The sequence below is a fragment of the Carassius auratus genome, chromosome 40 (assembly GCF_003368295.1).
Source record: "Carassius auratus strain Wakin chromosome 40, ASM336829v1, whole genome shotgun sequence".
Classification (NCBI taxonomy): domain Eukaryota; kingdom Metazoa; phylum Chordata; class Actinopteri; order Cypriniformes; family Cyprinidae; genus Carassius; species Carassius auratus.
The window spans coordinates 4,744,549-4,765,509 of NC_039282.1; the positions used below are offsets into that span (position 1 = coordinate 4,744,549).

Here is a 20,961-nt window from a genome sequence, read left to right on the forward strand (position 1 = left end):
AGGTTAGGATATATTTTGCATTAAGCTGGGAAGCAGAAAGAGTGAGAGAGCTAAAAGCTTTTTGGCTTGTGCTGAAAACTCATGAATTTAGCACAATCCAGTGGAATTGGAAGAGCTGGGAGTCAAAGAAGCTGTGATTTGCAATTCAGTGCATGATTATGGCTTATCACTCCAGTTACAGCCCAAGTGGGACTTCAAAGACTGAGGGAAAAACTTCAAGCTGGAGGATGTTCAGCTGTTAGAACTACTGCAGATATACAGAGAATAAATGCATAGAAAAACGGGCTTTGTCTGTAGGCACCAGATCAGAATCACTTAATAATACATGACAAGATACATAACAAAAGTTTGATCATCATAGACATTGAAAGGAATGTGTGCCCACTATGTTATGATTAGTGGATCACTGACATCTGATTTTCAGTAGCTGATTCACCATTTAGTCCCCAAGCTGAACAATTTTGCGCACAGCAGATCCCATTACCTTAAGGCTTTTAATCCCACCTGATCTCCTCAGGGAACTGAGTGTTGGTGACCAGGAAGCTGGATATATTCTGCTGGTGAAGGAGTCGAAGGAAGGAGTTGATCTCAGGATACATGATGGTGTAGCAGAAATGAGTCAAATCAGACAAATCAAAGAGTCTATCAGAGCTGTGTGCATTGAAACATGAGCTGAATTCCTCAAGGAAGTCATAAATCAGTTCTAGTGCCACAGGAACCAAGCAAGATAACCAACCAACCAACTTGTTCACACAACAGCTTTCAACATTAACACCAATAGAACAATTATTGACAATTTTAATTCGAAGAAGAGATTGTCAAATTTATTGTTCGTGATTGGAATGCAACGCTGGACATCACATGTAAACCCAGGAGATCAAGTTAAATACTTGCATTGACTTCCCCCCCCAGCCAGTGAAACCAGACTGAAATTCCTAAGGGGGAAGGGCTTTAAACCTTTGTCTTCACAGAAAAGTCCTTTGCCAGAGAATGGCAAAGAAACCCTTTTTATACATTATATATGGACCAGAATGAACTCAAAAAAGACTTATGAATGAATCATTCCATTGCTTAACTCCATATTCATTTACGTGTAACCCACACATTTGACTATCATGTATAATCACTTATTGTGTATGTCTTTTGATAACTATAGGATACCTAGTCATGTCTAGTATTCAAATAATCGCATTTTCTTGCTTGATATTGTCCTGACAATCATTTATTTGTAAAATATATCATAATCATGTTATAGGAATCATGTCCAAAATTAGACCCTGTGAGGCAAGAACCACATGCTTGGTAAGATAAACAAATGATTTATGATACCCACCCAAAGAACATATCTGATTGGTCAAGGCAACATTTGAGGGGTGGCCAACAAGGAAGTTTTAAATACTTTGGACCCCATGAAATTTTGCTTTTAGTCATGCCTGGCTTTTAGTCATGCCTTGCTTTTAGTTCTAGTCTAGCTGCTGCTATTAGCCATGTCGGCTTTTAGTTCTAGCATTTGCTCGTGCTATCAGTCATGCCTGCTCTTAGCTTTTAGCTTGTAGCTTTGCTACCTAGCTTTAGCTTGTAGCATCTAGCCATGCGGTAGTCATCATTGTTCTTTGAGCGCGGTTCCAGCGTGCCTGCCTGCTGCTACTATGAGAAGGAACACAACCTAGTCTCGTCAAACTTTATTTCTTTTCTTTTCCGTTTGAGAGTTTCGTGTTCTGAGTTAAGTTTTGTAACGTCCATTCAACTTCAACCAGCGAACACGACTCTGCACTTTCAGCCAACGCCCAACAACCACGGGCTTCCCAAGATGTCACTTCAGCCAACTGAACTTCCAGCCAATCAGCGACACCGGGATACCCCTTTCAACTGGAGTCCCTTTCACAGCAAACGAAGGCAACGTATTCCCAGATATTTGTTGTGCTGGTGTATCTAATATAATTTTAACCCCATTGAGGAACTCAATGCGAGCGCTAATTACGTGATTGATGGTTGTTCATGTCTATGCAATTTAACGTATTGCTGTTAACTTGGGATTCCATATTTCCATTCTCTTAAACTCATCTTTCCCTAACTTTCGACCTTCCTGCAACTTGTGTGAATGTGTGTGTGCGTGCGTTTATGTGTTAGATTAGTTTATATGTCTTAGATTTATCTAATAAAGCCTTATTCATATTGAAAAGAGAAGTATCTTGTGTTTTGTGCTTACAAGTTAATGTCTTAAACTGCCGATCTTGTTACTGTGCTAATTGATAGTGTTTTCACTATAGTTTGGATATTAGTATCCAGCGCAGATTTGATGTTAAACGGCTCGTTCACTGAATCGCAGGCGCGTCTCCGTGAACAGCCGTGAAACAGTGATTCTGTTCAAATTCCCTTTAAAATCTTAAATGATTCCCTTTGAGCTAAATTGACCTGTTTCCCTTACATTTATAATGGTGGAGAATGATTGCGGGCAGTTTAACCTAAATTATGAGCATAAACCAAGTTATTTAATCTTTGATTTTGCTAAAGGAATGACGGATGAAAAGCTTCCGAGACCTGAGTATGTGTGTGTGTGTTTGCGTGACGTAAGCAGCGCGCGCCCTCCCACTTGAATGAAAGGAGCTAGAGGAGACTTTAACTCGAGTCCGTCTCCCTTTTGTTAACAGCAGTAAGTGAACTTAAAAGTAAACATCTGAGATCGTACAATAAGGTAGAAATTGAGCGTGTTCCTCATTTGTGTAATGCCTTGTTTTATAGCTGATTTGATTTCACTGCGTGTTCCAGTGTCTCAAACGCTATCTCAGTCACTGTTTGCTGAACGGAGCTAAACTGTTAGTGTTTCAAAAGGGATATAAATCGGTGAATAAAGAATAGTTTTGAGCGGGTTCCTCAATCTATTTATCAAAGTCCCCGTATTCATATTTCATATAGTTTGATTGCCAGTGCGTGTTCCACTGCCGAATCAAATTTGATATTCGACTCCCCTAAGTTAACGTTAAACATTAGAGAACAATGTTTGCCCATTTGTATCCGTTCACAAGTGAATGCAATCTCGCGTAACACGGCGTGTGTCCGAGAGTAATTTGAATGGGAGTGTTTTAAAAGCTTGATCAAGTAAATTTTAACTGTGTACCAACAGCGAAGGAAAACTTTTATGTTTGTGTCCAGAAAAACTGAGATTGATATAATAACTACAGCAGGAAGCTGCTATTTGAATTAAGATAAATTTAACTCTATACAAACTGAGAGTTTAAGTGCCACATCGCAAAACCAACTGAAAGGCGGTGTTGTTATTTGTACAGTGTTGAAATGAGCCGACATTTCATGTAACATGCTTAACTGTATTTGCAACAACGCAACGATTCATGTACTAATCCACTAGAATGTGTTTTGGTTGCCATAGTGACGACCGTGACCCGGAAGCCTAACGTACTTCCGGAGCAACTCTGAACTGTGCACGCGCAGCGCACAAACTCCGCGGTTTGGCTAAGCTAACGAAACCATTGCATTTACATTGAAGTCTATACTATAGCCACTGGCCTCAAAGGTTAGCCGTTAGCATTACCATCCAGTGGTAGAATAATGTGTGTTTGGGCAACGCTGACGTGATTTAACCATTTTAAACATCTTAACTAACACTTGTTAGTCTCTTTCTTTTTATCGCTCTCTTTTCTCACTAGACCACTTATTTTCATTTTACTAGAAAGGGAAATACTGACTCACAATTATTAATTGTCAAATTGAAATTTAATTGAAACATTAAATTTATTTTGAATCATTTAAAATTTCCCTCTCAGATCATTTCATATGATCTTTTATTTCTAGTATTCTCTTTTGGGTCTTATTATTTTAGGAATGAATAAGCCTTGAACTTTGGAAGTTTAAGTAAACTTATTGTTCCTAATTTATTTATTACCCATCTGAATATATGCTATTCAGACCTTTAATTATTTGAATGCGTTTTACCCCTCTTCCTATTTTGGTTATACACTTAACCACTATTGTTTTACTTATTGATTTCCTTTTTTTTTTATTTCATTTTTGCATATTTTGCCCATTTATTAATTTTTTTAATTTTACTTTTTCTTACCATTTCTTTACTTTGTGTATCCTAGCCTGGGAACGACAAACCTGAGCCCTAAAAGGAGACATTGTTATCCCTCACTACGAGTTCAAATAAATTAGAAAGACAACTCTCTTTCATTTAAAGTTTATTTTGTTTGATTAGTTGTGCAGCAACTAACACAACGCTCTCCTTGTAGTTGAGGTAACCGCTTCTGAGACTTACCATCTCCGTCCTCTCTCTCCTTTACTTTCCTCTTCTCTTTTTACATTTGTAGGACATGTAAGAACCATCAATCAATTCTAAGTGAAGTAAATACACAATCGTGCCAAAGACGACGAATCATCCTTATGAATTTGATTGTAATCATCCTCTCATTTGTTCTTCCTAACCTCCCTACATTTGGAAACGCATTCCAAGTTTTAGCATCTCATCCATCGTTGAGATCAATTTAATAGAGATACGTGTTGAGCAACTGTCGCCTTCGCTGACTCCCTGGTGAACGGTCCAACTGAAAGGTGTACGGTGTCAATCCTGTCAGACTAAGAAAAGAGATATCAGAATTATTATTGTATTCTTTTGTCCAAAGCAAGAAATATAATAATATTATTTACGTTTTTGATAACATTTAATTGGAAAAAATAATTTTCCTCATTTGAAAAACAGAAATTTTGCTTGTCATTTGAATTTGTTTTTCACCTCTGTCTCTCTTTTCCTCTTCCTCATTAGAGTGACAAAGTCTTCGCATCTCTAGTCTACTTAGACACCCTGAGACCAACACAGTCATCACCACATTTCACTAGTGGTTCACAATCACTGATACAACACTTAGTTGTCCCACCACACATAGGCTTTTACTCCACACAGATCTGTGTCAGTCTCTCTTCTCCCCAGCGTGCCAACATGCCGCAGACTGCAGACCCCATTGCCCATGGGGAAGATGTGAACATTTGGCTGAGAGGCATAACAGACAGCCTCACTCCAAAGACATTTGAACTGTTATTATTTTTAATAATAATCCTAATCCTGAGAAGATTCCTGACACAAGATTCAAGCCAGAACAACAACCACGAGGAGCTAGTCAAGATCACGAGCTCACTAAGCTATGCCTTCACAACCCAGCTGAAACTGAGCGACAAGCACATCACCCACCTTCAAGAGGAGCTGACAGGTGCTCAACGTCGCATAGACAAGCTGGAAGTGAAAGTTCGAAATCAACTCAAAGCACCCAGCGAGAGGGAGCAGGATACAACAGAACAAGTTATGAAGCTCCTAGCAGCCCTGGCAGCAGCTCAGCTCGACCAGCGACATGCAACGGCTGCTCAGAAAGACCTGGTAAACAGACTCCAGTATGCCGAACAGCTACTAGAGAAAGCCAAGCTAGACATCAGAAACAAGAACTCTGAAATCAGTGCTTTGAAAGACCACCTTGAAAGGTACAGAACTGAAATGGACAATCTGACCCAACAACTAGATGATACCAACGATGAGCTCTACATGGTCAGAAAAGAACTCCAAAATGCTTACAAGCACAAACTAGAGCCAAGAAAAGAGAAACATCTCTTAGCCTCATCACTGCTGAGCAGAGCAGAGTCCCACGTCCAAGAACTGGCATGTGACGAAAGGAGCGAAGGGCCACAACCCAAAACCTCACCTGCCTTCGCCACACAACCCTTTCCTGCCAACGAAAGAAAACCTCCCGTCCAAGGCCTTGAAGCTGCACACGGGATGACCATCAAAGACCTCAACAAGCTGTCTAAAAACATCAGCAGGTTCAACCCGAACTCCACAGAGAGCCCCGACATCCAAGCTTATCTGCGAGATATCGAATTTCACCTGGAAGTGAGACCTCATGTGACTGACAGAGACTGGTTATACCTCCTTAGAGCCACGTCCAGTTCCGAGGTACGAAACTTTCTAGATCGACAGCCCAGTCAAACCAAGTCAAACTACCAGCGACTTCGTGAGGTCCTGATTAAAGAGTTTACAGACCCAGAGTCTGAACATGGACTGTTAACTGCCTTGGAAACCAAACAAGGTCGTCAAGAGACTCCACAAGCTTATTACAACCGACTCCGACAAGCCTACTTTGGTGCACACAACAGCCCTGACCTTGAAGAGGATGTGAATTTCAAAACCCTCTTCCTAAAGAATCTGCACCCCGGAGTAAGTCACCATCTAGGTGTCATGGCCTGTCCGAACTCCATGACCATCCAACAGTTGCGTGACCTAACACAGAAGGCCTATAACAAGCAGAAGTTGGCCTCAAAGAAAGGTAACAAAACATCCACACTCTTGAACTCTGTCAACAAAGACTCAAGCCTTGCACTGGACGACACCCAGCGGCATCACAACACCAGAGTCTTCCATCAAGAGCACAGAGAACGTGACGCCCATATCCACGACCGCTTTCAGCCCAACTGCTGGAAAAATCCATGGGACCAGCCACGCTTCTCAAGAAACCAAAAGGATAACATCTGGAAACCTAACCAGATATCCAAAGGTAATCACCTGACTCATCCAAGAGCAACTCGTGTGGGTAAGCGACAACAAAACCCACCTCAGCACCACTCAGACATGCACAGTGCTGAGTACTCACAAGAACATAACCGCTTACCATTAGAAGACATGGAACAAGTCATGGAACAACTAAGAGAGTTCCTTCAAGACAATTTACATGCAGGTGACCACAAAGTTGAGTCATGCTCGCTGTGACCAGCGACAGAACGGAAGGCCGGTGATCACCTGGTGCACCGCATCAGAGATGACAAGCACCTGTTCAACAACAACCCAGAATGAACAAGTCTTTCACGGCCAACTGTTGATGAAAAATCTGAGGTACTAAAGGACATCACCTCAGTCACTAACAAACTGTCAAATGAACTCCAACTCCAAGTACCAAATTCCCTGTCTGTGCAACAGCAACCACCAGAGCACAGAAGGTCAGAAAGTCTGCTACAGCCAGAAGGCATCACAAGAAGAATGCAACATAGGAGACAAGTTTTGCAACTCAGCTTCACACAGCCATGCCAAACTGCCTCCGACTGTCTGCCAAAGAACTTCCTGCCTTGCTGGACTGACCCCTCATTAGACCATGGACACGCCCTCATCCAAGCCAAGGATGCTGAGAGCCAGTCTTAAGTGACATGCTAGAAAAAGGGGGAGACAACACAGATTTGAACAGATCTGACCACACATGCACTACACCAGTAACACACAACATTACCTACACCCAGAGGTAAACACATCTACTGATAACACAGTCAACAAACATATTCTTCCCACAGGTAGAATATCCAACTTTTAGTGTAACAAAGTTACACATACCCACCATGAAGAAACGTGCAGCCATCCTCACAATAGGTAGAACACCTGACACTAAGTTAAGGTTCATGACACACTAGCTGCACCTGACATCCTAGCTCAATAGTAGTTGTAACACATGCTAGGAAAACCCACAGCAGCCTTGTTTTGTTTTGTTCTTCTTTTACCTATCCTTCTCCTTCCCCTCTTTCCTGAGTAGGTGAAACGCCTAGACACCCTGCGAGGGTCGAAGGTCTGATATTAGGATTGACTCGCAACACCTAATATCCGCCAGCCACTCTAAACTGAATGGAAGCCAGAGAGCTCCATGCATGATAGGTCAATTCATTGAATTGAAAATGAAATTACTAGAAAACTAATGGTAAACATGTAAAGTAAGACAACCTAGAAGAACCAAACAAAGTTAACCACAAATTTGATTGATGAATCAAAATAAAAACAATTTCCAAGACGATCTAAACTATCCTCAATGTGCTAAACTACATTGACTAATTGAACTTAACCACGTGTACCTAAATAACCTGACAGTACAGTAACTGTCATGGAGGTGTTGTCTTGCTGTTTGCTGTGTTTGTCTGCTTCTTCTGCCTTTGTTTCTCCAGCGATCGACGATGTCTTCACCTAAACACCTCGCCGATCGAAAGGGGGATATATGTAGCAGAAATGAGTCAAATCAGACAAATCAAAGAGTCTATCAGAGCTGTGTGCATTGAAACATGAGCTGAATTCCTCAAGGAAGTCATAAATCAGTTCTAGTGCCACAGGAACCAAGCAAGATAACCAACCAACCAACTTGTTCACACAAAAGCTTTCAACATTAACACCAATAGAACAATTATTGACAATTTTAATTCGAAGAAGAGATTGTCAAATTTATTGTTCGTGATTGGAATGCAACGCTGGACATCACATGTAAACCCAGGAGATCAAGTTAAATACTTGCATTGACTTCCCCCCCCAGCCAGTGAAACCAGACTGAAATTCCTAAGGGGGAAGGGCTTTAAACCTTTGTCTTCACAGAAAAGTCCTTTGCCAGAGAATGGCAAAGAAACCCTTTTTATACATTATATATGGACCAGAATGAACTCAAAAAAGACTTATGAATGAATCATTCCATTGCTTAACTCCATATTCATTTACGTGTAACCCACACATTTGACTATCATGTATAATCACTTATTGTGTATGTCTTTTGATAACTATAGGATACCTAGTCATGTCTAGTATTCAAATAATCACATTTTCTTGCTTGATATTGTCCTGACAATCATTTATTTGTAAAATATATCATAATCATGTTATAGGAATCATGTCCAAAATTAGACCCTGTGAGGCAAGAACCACATGCTTGGTAAGATAAACAAATGATTTATGATACCCACCCAAAGAACATATCTGATTGGTCAAGGCAACATTTGAGGGGTGGCCAACAAGGAAGTTTTAAATACTTTGGACCCCATGAAATTTTGCTTTTAGTCATGCCTGGCTTTTAGTCATGCCTGGCTTTTAGTCATGCCTTGCTTTTAGTTCTAGTCTAGCTGCTGCTATTAGCCATGTCGGCTTTTAGTTCTAGCATTTGCTCGTGCTATCAGTCATGCCTGCTCTTAGCTTTTAGCTTGTAGCTTTGCTACCTAGCTTTAGCTTGTAGCATCTAGCCATGCGGTAGTCATCATTGTTCTTTGAGCGCGGTTCCAGCGTGCCTGCCTGCTGCTACTATGAGAAGGAACACAACCTAGTCTCGTCAAACTTTATTTCTTTTCTTTTTTCCGTTTGAGAGTTTCGTGTTCTGAGTTAAGTTTTGTAACGTCCATTCAACTTCAACCAGCGAACACGACTCTGCACTTTCAGCCAACGCCCAACAACCACGGGCTTCCCAAGATGTCACTTCAGCCAACTGAACTTCCAGCCAATCAGCGACACCGGGATACCCCTTTCAACTGGAGTCCCTTTCACAGCAAACGAAGGCAACGTATTCCCAGATATTTGTTGTGCTGGTGTATCTAATATAATTTTAACCCCATTGAGGAACTCAATGCGAGCGCTAATTACGTGATTGATGGTTGTTCATGTCTATGCAATTTAACGTATTGCTGTTAACTTGGGATTCCATATTTCCATTCTCTTAAACTCATCTTTCCCTAACTTTCGACCTTCCTGCAACTTGTGTGAATGTGTGTGTGCGTGCGTTTATGTGTTAGATTAGTTTATATGTCTTAGATTTATCTAATAAAGCCTTATTCATATTGAAAAGAGAAGTATCTTGTGTTTTGTGCTTACAAGTTAATGTCTTAAACTGCCGATCTTGTTACTGTGCTAATTGATAGTGTTTTCACTATAGTTTGGATATTAGTATCCAGCGCAGATTTGATGTTAAACGGCTCGTTCACTGAATCGCAGGCGCGTCTCCGTGAACAGCCGTGAAACAGTGATTCTGTTCAAATTCCCTTTAAAATCTTAAATGATTCCCTTTGAGCTAAATTGACCTGTTTCCCTTACAATGGGCTCACCCACCAAAGACAGAGCACAGTGCTTCACAGTGAGGCCCTCTTCAAAGCGCTCGGGACGCACTCCTGGAACACCTATCATGTGGAAAAAACACCAAATGGTTAAAAAGTGTTCAGTGATCAGATTGCGATGGCATTTGTTAAAGCTTAAGTGTGTAGTTTCTTCGCAACTAGGGCCACAGGCAGAATTGCAAACATAAGTTTTTCAAACTCTCCTCAAATCTGCCACTGAGACTGAGGTGCGATTCACATTCAATTAGACATGCAGGATAAATATCTGCCGATATGCACATCTTGTCAGTAAATTTACAGTGGATTACAGAACCTGCATTACTGACGCATATCAGCCGATATTTATCGTGACTCCCTACATAAAACAACATAACTCACATTTTTATTCTACAAAATTACATAGCTAGAGACAACTGTTTCCAGAAACTTTGTTGGTTCGACGATATAGAATTGCTGTTAATTACATCATGTAGATGGTGGAGTAATATTTTTTTGGTTCAAGAACGAAATAATGTCAGATTATTTATATAAATTGTATACATGGACTATTTCGGTATTTTTGTTCTCCATTTTCCCGTTTTATTTTGAGATTTCAAAAAAGGGGTTTTACCCTTTTGTCAATGGTCAAAGAAAATTCACACATGTGCTCTCTATGAAAAAAACTGGTTTTATTTTTATGACAAATTTAAAGACTAAATTTGTATAAGAAACGGCAGATACTGATACTGATACAGAAAACACTGAAACGTAGAACTATATTGGTAACAACAGAACTTAGTAAGTTAAGAATGCTTTTGGGAATCTCACCCCATTTTGGGATGATGAAACAGCGATGTTTTTAAAGCACCAGAGTCCCAGTGTTTACTTTGAATGAAATTAACCAATCAACAAATATCTTAAAGTTGTCTCAGCAAATTCAACTCGGAGAAACTTTTAATCTTCAAAAACGAAATTATAGACCGCAAAAGCAACCCAATTATGTCTAAAATCAAAAAGACATCTTTGGACAAACAGTGGACTGCAGGCAAATTTGAAATTGGTTTCTAGTGTATTAGAAATCTTGCCCCCCCCCCCAAAAAACTAAAAATGCTGTAATAATAAAATATTTAATCGGTCAATGAACTAGCAACATTGCAAGTTGTAGTAGCCACTCTACATTTTGCTCCCTCTTTCTTTCTCATTGAGGAGCCTGGCTCTGTACCCTCTGCACAGTGTTCTTCCACTCCTTTCATCCACTCTGTGTTCACTTGTTACTGCGTTTGTTTACTCAGCCCTGGGTCATCATGGGTTACTTCTGCTACATGCAGCAGTGATGTAACTGCAAAATGTCAACTGCGCCACCAAGCCAGGAAGGATGGTGAGACCAATACGACAGTGTGGAGGTGGTACAACACACACACATCTGGCACCAACTCAGACACTGGAACAACACCTACAGTAGTCTCCATCAGGACCCTCTGGCTCAGATGCACCACAACTGTTAATCTTTGGGACAAAAAATGTGTTCTGTTTTAGACAAACATTCCAAGTCTATTTTTCTAGAAACCCGAAGGGAAAAAAGAGACACTTGATTGGAACAATATTAGATTTCTGAAAAATAATTCAACTAAAATAGTAGGCCGTGAGTAATGTTCATTTTCTTTTGCTAAGTTGCTGATGAAAGACAGATGTCTTGAGTTTCGTACAGCAGAAAGTTTAATTTGCAAATGATAAAATCAAATCATTCTGACTTTGGGACTGTGCCACCCACCTAATACCATTCCCTGCAGATATCATCAGAGAACTCCCTTTCTTAGCTGCAGATCTGTTTTGTAGCGATCTACGCTAGACATGAATTTTTCAGACTACTGCAGACGGGGGAAAAATACATCAAGCAAGTCTCCAAATCACCCCATGTTCTGGAGTATGAAGGCGGTGCGGTGAGTTGTTTCAAATGCTCAGAAAAAGCACAGGATTCAGTTCCCATCTTAAGATCCTTGAAAACCCATCGTGTGTGACCTTTCCATCCTAAAAGAGTCTGATCCAGATGTCTGCCAAAATACTTGAACTTTGGATCTGGCAGTAAAATCACAACCCATTACGAGCTGACGTCACCTGATTGCTGAGATGAGGAAGGAGACAGGAATGTGTTCTGTCACAAGAGGCACATTTTGGAGGGAAAAGGAAATTTGCTAGAATTAGATTGTCTTATGACACAATATTGGAATGTCATTGCAAAAATATTCCTAAGTATGAAGGACATCATTTTCTATCATGACTTACCTAAATCCGAAAAGTTGGCATCAAAGCAGAAATAATTTCCCTTGGCGGTAACATTTGATTGGATAAAAGCTGCACTGTTTAATTCTCTAATTTGTCATTTAGCTGCTGCTTTTATCCAAAGCAACTTACAGTCATGAATTGAGTTTGGCAATAGGCTCACTATCAATTCATGAGCTTGAATTTAAAACAAATTGGTCACAGGATATTCTGCGTTATTGCAATTAAAACTACACTAACAGCATATGATTTTTTACCATTTTAATTCAACCTCCTTGAACTCAAATGACAATTTGTTTGCAGTTCTGGAACTTAAATGAAATTTTAAAACATTTTTAATTCTCAATGTCATACAATCTTGCATAAAGTCCAGACTTTAGTTTTGGTCTTTAGTTTTGATGACCATTTGATTCATATCATGGGATTTAATCTACAAGCTTTCAATTAACAGCCCAGACCCCACCACACCACCCCAAAACATAGACTTCATGAAAGAATAAGTTTTTGTGCAGTCTGTGATTGGACTACATTTTCTTTTTACATCAGATCTCAGCATTAACCATCAACTGTTACATCACCCAGACAGTTTGAAAAATGTTCTAAATTAATAATGAAGATGCATAAGGAAATGCAATGGGAAACATTTTTTTTAATGCTGCAATCACAGATATTTCCTATTCATATGTAATTAGATTTTTCAGAAGATGCATGAGTTGGAAGAAAAACAGTATATAATCTGATCAATTATATTTTTCAGACGTTGTTTGAGGAAAAACACAGACACAATTAACTAAGACAGGATCTATGAAACACCGGTTATCCAGAAAGGAAAACTAATTTCATCCAAATATGGCTAAATAAACCAACTTTACCAACTGTATGCTCTCCATTGACTAGAATTTATTGTGTCCCCTCCATACGCCTGTATGAGAAAAATCTGCATAAGTATGTAACACCTATGAAGCAGCACATGAAATAATACTCTCATACATTGCTTTACAAATGAAGTCTCAGCGAGATGCCCTTTCCATCTGATCTCAACCCGTCAAACTGATCCAGCAACAAACCTCATCCCCTTAATTCTGCTGAAAGCTGATGGATCCACTACTGATCTGATCCAGCAGATGCTGAAGAAAGTGACAGGGTGCAAATGAATAAATTAGACCCAGTCGAACTGCACTTAGAGCCGGTCCTGTTACTGCCTTCTGCAAACCGTAGTGACAGCTAAATATACCCCAGTGTCTGTTGGACAATCTCTGAAACCGGGAGGGTGTTCAGAGTGTAGAGACGTCAACACAGTGTTATGTCACACAATGTCTGAACAGCTTCCAACTGGATCTGTGCCTCTGAGGAAAAAGGATTTGAATATATTTGGCTATATTTATATCCCAGAAGACAAAACTAGTTATTTCTGTGCAATTGCAGTGTAAAGGCCTATTAAAAGCATGTGAGAATATCCTGCTCTCAACAAATATTCTAAGTTTTTGGCACAAGAAGATTTCCAAAGCATACTTTTATTTCATGTCCACATTGGATCTGTTGCAAAAATACCTTTCATGTCATTTGTTGCCATCGAATTTTGTGTGCAATAGAACGTAGACTGTGGCCAATAAGTGTATCTAGTAATGAACCAACCCTTTCAATCCACTGGTGTTTGATTGGAGGCGGTAGATGAGGTCACCTGAAGGTAACAGACACCAACGCTCCGGGGAGTCCTTACCTCTGAACTGGCGAATCATGTTCCTGCGGATCTCCAGAATGATCTTCCCGGCCGGGTCCATTTTCCAGAGCCACTCTGCCCACCGGGTTGGTGTGGTGTCTGCACCGAGAGAATGAGAGAGGACAGGTCCTGTCAGCACATCACAATCACAGCATTACACGGCCCCTGAGCATAGATTCAATCCCCTGAGAACAACACCTGCACCCCCACTGCGTGCAAATTAGTGTCCTGTGACCCTTTCTACAGCTCTCACATCATATGAAAGGGCGCAAATGTCAGGCAACAGGCCTTACTTCCGTCCCCTGCCACAAATAGCAACAGGAGCTGAGACGATGCTGAATGTGGCACCATACCCCTTCATTTCACCAGGGGTAGAGCCAAAATCTATTATGAGGATGTACAAAACTACATTTTCAAAATCGACTAGTCAGTGGGTGGGATGAACAGCTAGCCCTGGCTTTTTCCATTCTGTTTTTAGTTGAAAGCTTAAAGTTCTACCCCTCTAGAAGTTTCTTGTGTTGAAACCAAAAGATGATATTTTGAAGAATGTTTGTTTCCAAACATTTGTCAATAGACTTTCATTGTAGTTCTTTTGACTACCGGTAATTGTTAGTTTCCCAGCATTCTTCAAAATATCTTCTTTTGTGTTCAACAGGAGAAAGAAAGAAACTCTGAGGGTCAACTTTAATTTTCGGGTGGAACATTACCTTTAATTATATAGTTAAGACGACTATATAATTTACCCCACCCCACAAAAAAAAAAGAAAGATTAAATAATTTTACCAATCTGGCCATTGTGACTCATTTCTATTACAATTTTAAGATAATAAATAAGTGAATGGATTCATATTAAAAAACAACAACATTATTTTAGAAAATGAGAAATGCAAAAATGTAAAAATAAAATGGCAACGGCAACGGCAACTGAGTAATAGAAATATATATCTATTTTAAATCTATTACAATCTAGTACAAAAAAAATCCAAATTCAAATTCAAAAAACTAAAGCAAGACATATTTGAGTGAAAATAACTCCTTAAAAAATATTTAAATTTTAAATATTTAAGAATATATAAAATTACAATGTGGTTATGCTTAGGGAATCAAAACAAACAAAACACCGTAAAAACATCAAGACTGGTGACATCATTAACAATCAACAGGCTTGATCTTTTTCCACTCCTGCCTTTGTCAAGATGGGCTTTCTAGGCTGAAGAGCCAAAGTGTGAGATGGGTTTAAAAGCTTTTCCTCTAATGCCTTTGCTCAGTTTCATGCGATACAGCCTAAAATATCCAGCCCATCCACATGAAGAGGACTCTTCAGACTCATCATTTTGAGTGCCACTTTAAACAAATTACTCCCTTTACACAAAGTTCAATATTTCCATCACATTCCCGAAAGCAGAGGACTAAACGACTTTCACATTTTGAAACTTCTTCAGCACATTTATTTGCATTATGTCATTAACTCTATGGCATTTGTGGATACACGCAGCATGTGGCAATGAAACGGATTGAAAATTTGATTAGCGCAACGCTCTGAGTCACAGCGGCATGACACGAAACACACAACCCACGATGCCAACATCTAGATCCAATACACCGCTTATACACAAAGCCATAAAAATAGAGTTCACTGACAGTCTCAAGATGATGATTTTTCTTCATTAAACCGCATTATGCCACAAAATCAGCTGATTCAATGAGAAAATTGGATGCGAAGTGACAGATTCACTCAAGAACAGGATCAAAGCGCTCACTGAGACGCCTTCAGTCTGCTGCATTAATCTGACAGCGCAGCTGAAACTATACACGCAGAAGCTGAATTTGTGCATTGGATGCTGTCTCAGTATGACCTGTCCTAGAGCTGTAGGGCAGGAGACAGTGTCCTGTTAGTTTATGGGTGGACGTGTGCGTCACGCTCACAGTGTAAGGGTCACTCGTGGTGGAAATCATCCCAGATCCACTCTTCAGAGGAGGTGCGCTGATGCTCTTTGACAGCTCTTTTTTCTTTTCCCCACATAAAACCTTACTGCCAGTGACATCAGTACGGAATTGTACCTTCTTTCCACAAATGTCACTGTGAATCATCACCGCTGCATCTACCTTTGCACTTCCAGTTCATTCAGATGGACATCGCAGCTGTTTGCTCGGGCATCTTTCAAATCACAGGCTGAATTGTTTGAAGTAAAGATTTAAAACTTTTTAAGATTTTTTTATTTTAAATGAATGGAGTTAGGCACCAATCAATTAATACTTTGGTTTAGGATTTGTTCAAACCCTAAATATGAGCAATATACACCCTACTTCATATTCGCTGAATGAGATCCAATACTTGTTTCTTACTAATTTTGAGGTGCTAATTCCAAAAATAGTGCCTGTTCTGTTATAGCATCTTAGACTTTCTCACAAAACATTCTGCATTTTGTAGGATTTCTAATTATGATAAACATTTGTAAGGTGAAGTTTTGTTTTATCCATTAATCGCTAAATCTGCCATAAAGGCACGATTTCTGACAAGAGTCAGGTTACAACTATTTGTTCAATTCTCAGCCCATTTTCATGCACATGAATGATTCTGAAGACATTATTTCACGCCTAATCCTGATTTCAAGGTCAGAATTGTAGAAAGAAAAGGCGAACATGATCCAGATGTTTTCTGCTGTATGTATCTGTGGTTGTTTTACTACATCCAAAAAGAGAAGAGAAAATTACAGATTTGGTGAAAATGTATATTTATAAACTTTATGTAAAGTTATTTGTCATTAAATTAAGCATTTTTGCATTTAATCAGATTTTTTTTGTCATTAAACATTTTTTTTTACATTTTTTTCATAACTAATTCATTATTTCCAAAACTGTATCAAAGCTGATGTATATAACTTAAAAAGTTGTCATTATTATTCTGTGAAAAATTGTACATGATGGAAACCTTTTTTTTTTTTTTTTGCACATTTTATTCTGCATAGATAATATCCAGGATCATGTCACCCTGAAGACTGGAGTAATAATGCTGAAATTTCAACTTTGAATCAAAGGAATAAATTATATTATATACATTAGAATAAAAAAAACAGTTATTTTAAATTGCAATAATATTTCACAATATTACAATTTTTACTGTATTGGTGAGCAGAAGAGACGAAGTAAAAAAAAAAAACACCACTCCAACTCCAAACATTAGAATTTTTTTTAAAGGTTCCTTGAAAACAGCAACAATATTGTCAAAAACAAAATGTGCATTCATGCAAACATAACATGGATTGCAGATTTTTAATTGTTTTGCATAATTTGTACTGTGTGTGAACATTAGAGCATTTCTCCACAACCCTTACCGAGCTGCAACTTAAACACTTCACAAATCATCATCTTATTAGTCACAACCAAGAGCACATTAATATGACCGACCATCACACACAAAGGGCACAGTACAATAGCTTAAAAACAGCTGTATTTAACACATTTAGTGTCAGAGGGTGTGTAGAAGGTGATGTGCTGTACTTTTATAAAATAAAGAGCCTGGGAAAAAAGGAGCATTTATAATGTACTAGGAAAGAGACAGGCCTATATTTTCAATTTTACAGTCTGCTCAGGATCTTTAACATCCAGCGGGAGAAATGAAGGAAATTTTGCAACAAAGCTGCTCAATACATCTAAGCAGACTGGAAGCCCAAATGTGCTCAAGTCTGAGCATTTCTTCTTAAGTACTTTTCTAAGGTCATAGACTCGTTCTCCCACAACTGTGCTGCATCTCTCTTGGGGAATCTGACACAATTTAAACTTTAATCCATGTGTAAGGGCCATCACAGGGGCAGCAAACCTCCTATGGCAGTCTTCATAAAACCACAGAATATTAAGGCATAGCTCTGTGCTTGAAAGGGATGGCAGAGTTCACATCACGGCTAAACAAAACTTTCACACAAGAACTAGTTTTGTCCTTCTTGAGCGTTTTATAAATCTCCATCGACCTTTGTCGCATGGACAAAAATAGAAATGAAAATAACAGGGTTGGGGGTTAGTAAATGATGTAAACTTTCATTTTCTGTGAATTATCCCTCTCTGTTTCTCTTCCAGGATTTCTCTCCTCATGTATGAAGGAGTGTAAGCGCTAAGAAAAGCAGCAGGAGTGAAGCTCCATACTAATGATCCCAATCTAGAGTCTCTCTCCCCTGTTCATTAGCTGAACTCCACATCAAACACGTTCTTGTCTTTTATGTCTGCAAATAGCTCGCCGGGGCTGAGGAGGTGTTCTCTCGTCTCTGTCTGAAGAACAGCATCTGTTCGGAGAGAGCCGGGTTCAGAGAGCAGGTTTGTTCTCAGCTGGGTAAAGGGTCAATATTTGGGCAGCAGAAGGATTCCCTGTGGTGGTTCATTCGGAACGTAATGTACATGTCTGTAAACTTTAAATAACTCTGAAAGCAAAGCAAAATGAGCTGATGAGGAACAGCACCAAAACAGAACTTCACAAGACCAGTGGCGCACTGCTAAGGGATGACTTTAGTTTCATTACTGCAGGTTTTCATTTCAAACTGTTATTTATAATATGGGACCCTGGACCACAAAACCAGCCTTAAGTGCCAATTTTTCGAAACATCATCTGAAAGCTTTCCATTGATGTATGGTTTGTGAGGATAGGACAATATTTGGCCGAGATACAACTATTTGAAAATCTGGAATCTGACGGTGCAAACAACTGAAAATACTGAGAAAATCACCTTTAAAGTTGTCTTAGCAATGCATATTACTAATCAAAAATTACGTTTTGATATATTTACGATAGGAAATGTACAAAATATCTTCATGGAACACAATCTTTACTTAATATCCTAATGATTTTGGCATAAAAGAAAAATCGATCATTTAGACCCATACAATGTTTTTTTGGCTATTTCTAAAAATATACCCCAGCGACTTATGACTGGTTTTGTGGGCTTTACGGATTTTAATCTTCCCGACAGCTTATTTTGTGATAAGGACAAGACATTTACCATCTTCTGGTAAGAAACGATAAGCCAATAACGATTTTTATGTTCTAGCCAATAACTGATAAATGGCATATATTAAAATTATGCAATAAAAATAAAACAATAACTACAAAAAAAATTCAAAATGCTAGTGAATTTAAACACAACATAATATGAAAAATGGATATTGATTTTCAGATTTTATAACATTATATTTAACAGATTTTTCAAATTACTGGATTTTAAAGATTCATTTAAACTAGGTGAGCATTACATTTGCTTTCATCTACATGCAAAAGTGCGGGAAATGATAATCGAACACTGACTGATACAGATTGTTAAAATATAATGATACTGACATACAGGCATCCCTAATTGAAACTATGAAGTGATGGGAGAGAAATGAAGCTAGCAAAAATTCTGACCGCAAAATGCTGAGACTGACCAATTAGAATGAAATTAAAGCTACGATAACAAATTCTTATGCGAATGGTAGTCCTCACAACCTGGGTCCAGCCTGTGCTGTGCAGTGTGTGTATGCAGCTGGAGGCCGGCTGTGCTAATGAAAGGTGTGGAGTGAGAAACTCAAGGGAACTCCAGCAGCAGGAGAGGAGTAATTGGGCTTTGCTGCATCATTAAGCTCAGTTAGGCACAGTCACACCATCAGAAGCTCCATCAGAAACCAGAGTCAAATTTGTAGCGCACAACAGGAGACGGGTTGCAGCTCTGCAGCCAGAGTTTCTCAATAACAAATGTGAGATACTGCTTACAGAAAGGAAAAACTGTCAAAAGTATGAGAAATAGTCATATTTGAAAACTAAGTTTACTGTAACGCGGCTGACACTCTGCCAGCACAGAGAACCTAATTACCAGCAGGGCCTTGCCATCCGTTTTTTTTTAAAGATGTAAAAAAAAGGAGACGTATTTAATAAAGCAGCTGGGAAAGCAGGAAATGACTGTCCATCATAAGGGAAATGGGACATAACAGTAATCAGTGAGGGGCTTGTTTAACTAGTGTGCTTCAACTGGTACAGAAGCTAATTTCAAGCTAGGTGTCGAACTTTGCAAATCTAGTTTCATTTTAAATTTAAAGAGATGGGGGTTTTATAAGTCTATTACAATTAAGGTTAAGGATCTGAAGTTTGGGTAAGACTTTTTTTGTCTCTCTACCTCACAAAGGCAGCATTTATTTGATGAAATTTACGGTAAAAACAGCAATATCGCAGAATATGATTATAATTTAAAATTACTGTTTTCTATTTGGATATATTTTTTTAATTAATTTCTTCCTGTGATGCAAAGCTGAATATCCAGCACCATTACTCCAGTCTTAAGTGTCACATGATCATGAGAAATCCTTCTAATATGCTAATCTGCTACTCAAAAAAACATTATCAATGTTGAAAACATGAAGTAATTTTATTATTTTTTTTCCCCCAAATGTTTAGATAAATAGAAAGAAGAGCATTTATTTGAAATAGAGATCTTTTGTATCATTATAAATGTCTCTCTCAAAAATCTCTCTCATCAAAGATAAATATAATACATAAAAAAAGTAAGGTAGTGTAATTATATGATAAAAAATCCAAAGACTTTATATTATGAATGTGGTTTAAATCAGAAATGGGAGCAATGAAATTTGATGCACACAGTGAAAATCAAACACAACAACCTAAACATTATAGGACGAGAGTATTTTATGGAAATATTGCATGGAAACCACTCACATTTCCTTCAGAAAAATGGGTTGCAAATATAACAAACAGCGAAACGCACAAGGACATTCAAATTTATGAAAAGTAAAAAAAATGAAAAACTATGCATTTGCGCAGATACCCATTGTACAACATATTTCATTTCTGTCACAGGCGTCTTTCTTTGCGTGAGTGAATATCTCAGGCGGGTGAAGGCCGTGCTGTACCTCGTTTAGTCCGAGCATCTCTCAAGGCTGGAGTGATCATCTCTCTCCGCTCCTCCTCTGAATCGCTCTTCCTCAATCCATTCTGCTTTGACAGCTTCACCCTCTGAGAGTCCTCTTCATCTCCCATCAGCCTCTGCAGCACATACAACCACAAAGAAAGAAAGACACGAAACCAGCCACATAAATAATATACATTCTATTAAAATAAT

General features: G+C 38.9%; 1 pseudogene; it reads right to left on the reverse strand.

The window, feature by feature from the left end:
- The window catches only part of LOC113058898 (S-adenosyl-L-methionine-dependent tRNA 4-demethylwyosine synthase-like), a 54,692-nt pseudogene that overhangs the window by 22,883 nt on the left and 10,848 nt on the right, over positions 1 to 20,961 (reverse strand).